Source organism: Papio anubis, chromosome 18 (genome assembly GCF_008728515.1).
Source record: "Papio anubis isolate 15944 chromosome 18, Panubis1.0, whole genome shotgun sequence".
Taxonomy (NCBI): Eukaryota; Metazoa; Chordata; class Mammalia; order Primates; family Cercopithecidae; genus Papio; species Papio anubis.
In genome coordinates, this window is record NC_044993.1 from 60,087,485 (window position 1) to 60,092,999 (window position 5,515).

The following is a 5,515-nucleotide window of genomic DNA, read 5'->3' on the forward strand; positions in this document are numbered from 1 at the left end:
AAGATGAATCCTTATTTGAAAACACTGAAGATAAAATGAGGCTGGGCGCAGTGGCCCACGCCTATAATCCCAGCACTTTGGGAGGCTGAGATGGATGGATCATTTGAGGTCAGGAGTTCCAGACCAGCCTGGCCAACATGTTGAAACCCCATCTCTACCAGAAATACAAGAAATTAGCCAGGTGTGGTAGTGCATGCCTGTAATACCAGTTACTTGGGAGGTTGAGGCAGAAGAATAGCTTGAACTGAGGAGGCAGAGGTTGCAGTGAGCCAAGATCATGCCACTGCACTCCAGCCTGGGCGACAGAGTAAGACTCTGTCTTAAAAATAAATAAATAAATAAATGATATGATATCTGAAATTTTCTTCCAGGTTATTTGGGGGGTGGTTGATGGGAAGCCTTGGCCTTGGGTTGATGGTAGTTGGGGCTGGGGTCTGGGTACGTAGAGACTCATTTATATCAGAGGTCAGCAAACCGTGGCTGAATGGCCAGATCTAGCCCACTGCCTGTTTTTGAAAATAAAGTTGTATCAGAATACAGCCTGGGTACGTAGAGACTCATTTATATCAGAGGTCAGCAAACCACGGCTGAATGGCCAGATCTAGCCCACTGCCTGTTTTCGTAAATAAAGTTGTATCAGAATACAGCCATGCCTATGTGTTTGTGTATTTTCTCTGGCTGGTTTTTTCGCACAACAATAGAGTGGAATTGTTGCAACAGAAACCATCTGGCCCACAAAGCCTAAAATATTTAGTATCTGGCCCCTTACAGAAAGAATTTGCCAATCCTTGACTTATACTATCCTACCTACTTCTGTTTGTGTTCAAAATCACTCATAATACAAGATTTTTAAAATAATTAACGTAAAAAAATCTCTATGGTTCCTACAACTACTACCATAGAGTACTGTTCATCTACAAACACTATCTCAAACACATTAAATCACGGCTGGAATATCTGTGGGGTTATTCTTTTATAAAAATTTATTATTATTATTATTATTATTTTTTAAGACAGACTTTCACTCCTATTGCCCAGGCTGGAGTACAGTGGTGCAACCTGGACTCACTGCAACCTCCACCTCTGGCGTTCAAGTGATTCTCCTGCTTCAGCCTCTTGAATAGCTGGGATTACAGGCATGCACCACCACGCCCAGCTAATTTTGTATTTTTAGTAGAGACAGGGTTTCACCGTGTTGGCCAGGCTGGTCTTGAATTCCTGACCTCAGATGATCCACCTGCCTTGACCTCCCGCAGTGCTGGGATTATAGGCGTGTGCCACCGTGCTTGGGCAAAATTTATTATTCTATATAGGTGATAGATACATGCATGGTACAAGATTCTTAGAACATGCTCTGGAAAGTAAGCCTCTGTCTTGCCTCTGACTCTCATCTATGTAGTTTCCTTCCCTGGAGGTTCTGTTTGTATTCTTCCAGGGATAATCTCTGCATGTACAAACATAATATAAATGTCTAATAGCTTTTTCTCCCCCATAAAAATGACCACATACTATTATATATTTCCCTTTTCTCAGTTAATAATATGTATTGGAGATCTTTCCATGTAGGTTTATAATCATTCTTAAATGTAATTATATATGTATGTATATATACACACACATGTATAATACACACACTCTATGTAAAAACAGACTTTTTATTTGTGGACTTTTTATTTATTTGGAAGAATTACAGGGACACAGGGGCAACAGCCATGAAACTGAACCCTGGAGAGAGTGCATTGGTTGGAAGTAGAGGGTAGGGTGGGAATATTTCAATATGCTTCCAAAGAGCAAGGACAGAAAGAATTCAGCATGTTGGAGCTTGTTTATTATTTTAAGGTCCATTCTCTTCTTTAAAACAGCAAAGAAAGACAAAGATCAATTAGCAAATCCTGTTTGCTCTACCTTCGAAATGTCTTAGAATCTGAGCACTTCTCCCTGCTCTCCAACCTGGCCAAAGACCTCGTCCCCTCTCAGCTGGCTGCCCTGACAGTCTCCACGGGGCTCCTGGCTGCTACTCTTTGCTTCCTGCAGTCATGGAGGAAGATATAAGGTGTTACCAGCTATGAAACGCCAGAGGAGAGATGTCTGTTGAGGATGGGTGGGGTTCAGGGAAGATGTTGGAGAGGAGTCCACATTTTAACTAGATCTTTAAAGATGAATAGGAGTCTTCCAGGTGAACTAGGACAAGAAGGAAGATTCGAGGCAGATGGAACAACATTTGTGAAGTCAAGGAGGTGAGGAAGAAAATGGTGAGCTCAGGGGAGTTCAGAAAGTTTGTGGTAGGTGTGTGTGTGTGTGTGTGTGTGTGTGTGAGAGAGAGAGAGAGAGAGAGAGAGAGAGAGAGAGCAGCCGTAGGGGAAAAACCTGGAAAAGATAAACAGAGACCAGTGAATGAAACCCCATGCCCACAAGCTTAGATTTTATGGAGTAGACCAGGGGCTGAATACTCAAATGCCTTCGGAGGTGACGTACATATGTCAGTGAATAAGGATGCCTGAACATAAGAGAAAACTTGTGTGGCACAAGTGTGGTGATAAAGGACAAGACATGCTTTGGCATGAGGAAAATAAAGCGCACAGTCATTATTCATCTGAGCCAGTGCTCGGTCCAGGGAAACCCGGGCTCAATAATTGCAGGTCTTAGGATTTTTAAAGAGAGGCTGAAAATCTAGATTTCTATGAGAAAATTGCAAATGCAGACCTCTTGGCAACAATTTCAAGTAAAAAAAATATAGCATGGTCACTACCAGGTAGATCAGACAAAATATGTCTGTACGTTGGAGTCAGCCTAAGGTCCATGAGTTTGAGATGCCTGATGGGGATGGTGGGTGGTGGTTTATTTGTTGATTTGATCTGAGGGGTCTAGACTTGCTCATATGTACTCTTCGTTGCCACTCTGTCCTTTCTCAGGCTGTGCCCTCTGTATTAGGGTTCTCCAGAGGGACAGACCTAATAGTATCTATGTGCATATGACAGGGAGTTTATTAGGGAGAACTGGCTCACGCAATCACAAGACGAAGTCCTACGATGGGCTGTCTGCAAGCTGGGGAAGAAAGAAGCCAGTAGTGGCTCAGTCCAAGTCCAAAAGCCTCAAAAGCAGGGAAGCTGACAGTGCAGCTTTCAGTCTGTGGCTGAAGGCCTGAGAGCCTCTGGCAAACCACTGGTGTAAGTCCAACAGTCCACAGGCCAAAGAACCTGGAGTCTGATGTCCAAGGGCAAGAGGAACAGGAGGAAGCATCCAGCATGGGAGAAAGACGGAAGCCTGAAGACTCAGTAAGTCAGCTTATCTCACCTTACTCTGCTGCTTTTTTCTAGCCATGATGGCAGCCAATCGGATGGAGCCCACCTACATTGAGGGTGGGTCTTCCTCTCCCAGTCTGCTGACTCAAATGTCAATCTCCTCTGGCAACACCCTCACAGGCATACCCAGAAACAATACCAGCTCTATAGGCACCCTTCAGTCCAATCCGGTTGATACCTAATACTAACATCATGGCCTCTGCCTGTGTATACTTCAAGAATGATTTGAGATGCCCTTTACTCATGGAAGCCCCATGCTGGGTTAGAGACCCTTTCTCTCTGCTCTTAGACTATGAGGCTTTCCTGTATGTGAGCACTTAATGGTATTGCTCTATCATTATCTGCTCACAATCAGTCTCTCTTATGTAGTTGAGCTCTGTGAGGACAGAGCTTGTGCTTTACGTATCTATGTTAACACTTGGGCCTGGCTTGCTTAATATATTTGTTGAGCATGATTATACTTTATGGGCTAACCAGACTGGTGAAGACAAAAGTTTTGTTTGACAGAGTCAGGCTGCTTTCCCAGTTTTGGCTTGGGTAATCTTCAAGGTATGGTCTCCATTTGTAAAGTGGGGATGATAATACTCACTCTGTTTGTTGTGAGGATGAAATGAGATTATACTTCATTAGCAAAATGTTTGACAAGCCGTTCACTTTTTTTAAAAAAGGAAATACTTACTATTAATGGCATTGGTGTCTATGATGTCATCTGTTTGGGACACACCAGGCACGTAGAAGGAAGTCTGGAAATTGTGTGTTAGAATGGTTCATGGCATTCCCATGGTCCACAGCCCATGATTTACAGGTGGACAGACAGTGTTATTTGTGGGCAGAAAGGTCAGAACACAGATAATTCAGGCTGAACCAGATTTCCTGATCTCCAGCCTAGATTTATTTGTGTTGAGGATGTTCCAAGGGGTAGAGGGATGCTCGGTTAGACATGGGGAAAACCCTCTCATCCAGGGACATAAACAAGAGCAAATGTTGGCAATAGGTGTCTCAAACCTATTTAGCCTACAGCAGAAATTGGTAAACACTTCCTGTAAGGGATCAAATGGTAAACACTTTACAGGGCACACAGGCTCTGTTGCCATTACTTAATACTGCCACCTGAGCACGAAAGGAGCCATAGACAATATGTAAATGAATAGCCATGACTGTGTTCCAACAAAACTTTATAAAAACAAGCAGGGGGCCAGATCTGGCCTGAAGGCTAACCCCTGTTAGGTTTACCAATCCCTGTCCTAGAGTCTTCAGATCCCATTGATATGGTAAGAGCTACAGAGGGGCATTGTTTCAGAAGACATTAAGGTCTCCTCTACTGATTGGGGTAGAATTAGAGTAGGAATTCTCTCTCCCCTGTATTTTCTATGTTGGATACATGTAATTTGGTATTTGCTAACTGATGTTGTTAAGGTGGGGTTCAGGGTTATGTCTCTGTCGACAAAAAGAGTCAAACTCTGTAAAATATTGGAAGAGATTTCTTCTGAGCCAAATATGAGTGACCATGGCCTGTGATACAACCCTCAGGAGTCCTTAGAACATGTGCCCAAGATGGTTGGGGTACAGTTTGGTTTTATACATTTTAGGGAGGCATGAGACATCAATCAAATACGTTTAAGAAATACATTGGTTTGGTTCAGAAAGGCGACACAACTCAGGCCCTGGGGGCCTCCAGGCTATAGGTAAATTTAAACATTTACCTGGGATTGATGGAAAGGGAATGTTCAAGTGAAGACAAAAGATTGTGGAGACAAGGTTCTTTTGAAGTCTCCTTGTGGCTGCCCTTAGAGACAACAGATGACAAATGTTTCCTGTTCAGATCTTTAAGAGGTGCTAAACTCTCAGTTAATCTCTTCAGAATTGAGAGGGCCTGGAAGAAAAAGATCTAGCTATATTAATAGAGATTCTTTACAGAGGCAAATTTTCCCCTACAAAGGACAGCTTTGCAGGGCTGTTTCAAGATATGGCAAAGAAACATGTTTGGGGGTAAAATATTTTGATTTTCCTCCTTGTCTCGTAATGTTATGCCAGAGTCAGGTTGGAAAGTAAGTCACGATACAGAGGATTAAATAAAACCCATCTGATGAGAATTTATGGTTTGTATGGCATGACTCCCCAGACCCCTTAGATAGGAATTTGGACAAGATAAAAAAAAACAGGCCGGGCACTGTGGCTCACGCTTGTAATCCCAGCTCTTTGGGAGGCCAAGG

The 5,515-nt window shown here is 43.1% G+C and overlaps 1 long non-coding RNA gene across 1 annotated transcript; it reads right to left on the reverse strand.

Moving 5' to 3' along the window:
* Positions 1-1,810: 1,810 nt before the first annotated feature.
* LOC108583417 lies at positions 1,811-5,241 on the reverse strand. Its single transcript, XR_001898069.3, has 2 exons — positions 3,295-5,241; positions 1,811-2,028 (listed from the first exon to the last, which is right to left on the reverse strand). It is a non-coding gene; the product is annotated as an uncharacterized LOC108583417 (long non-coding RNA).
* Between the last annotated feature and the right edge of the window lie 274 nt (positions 5,242-5,515).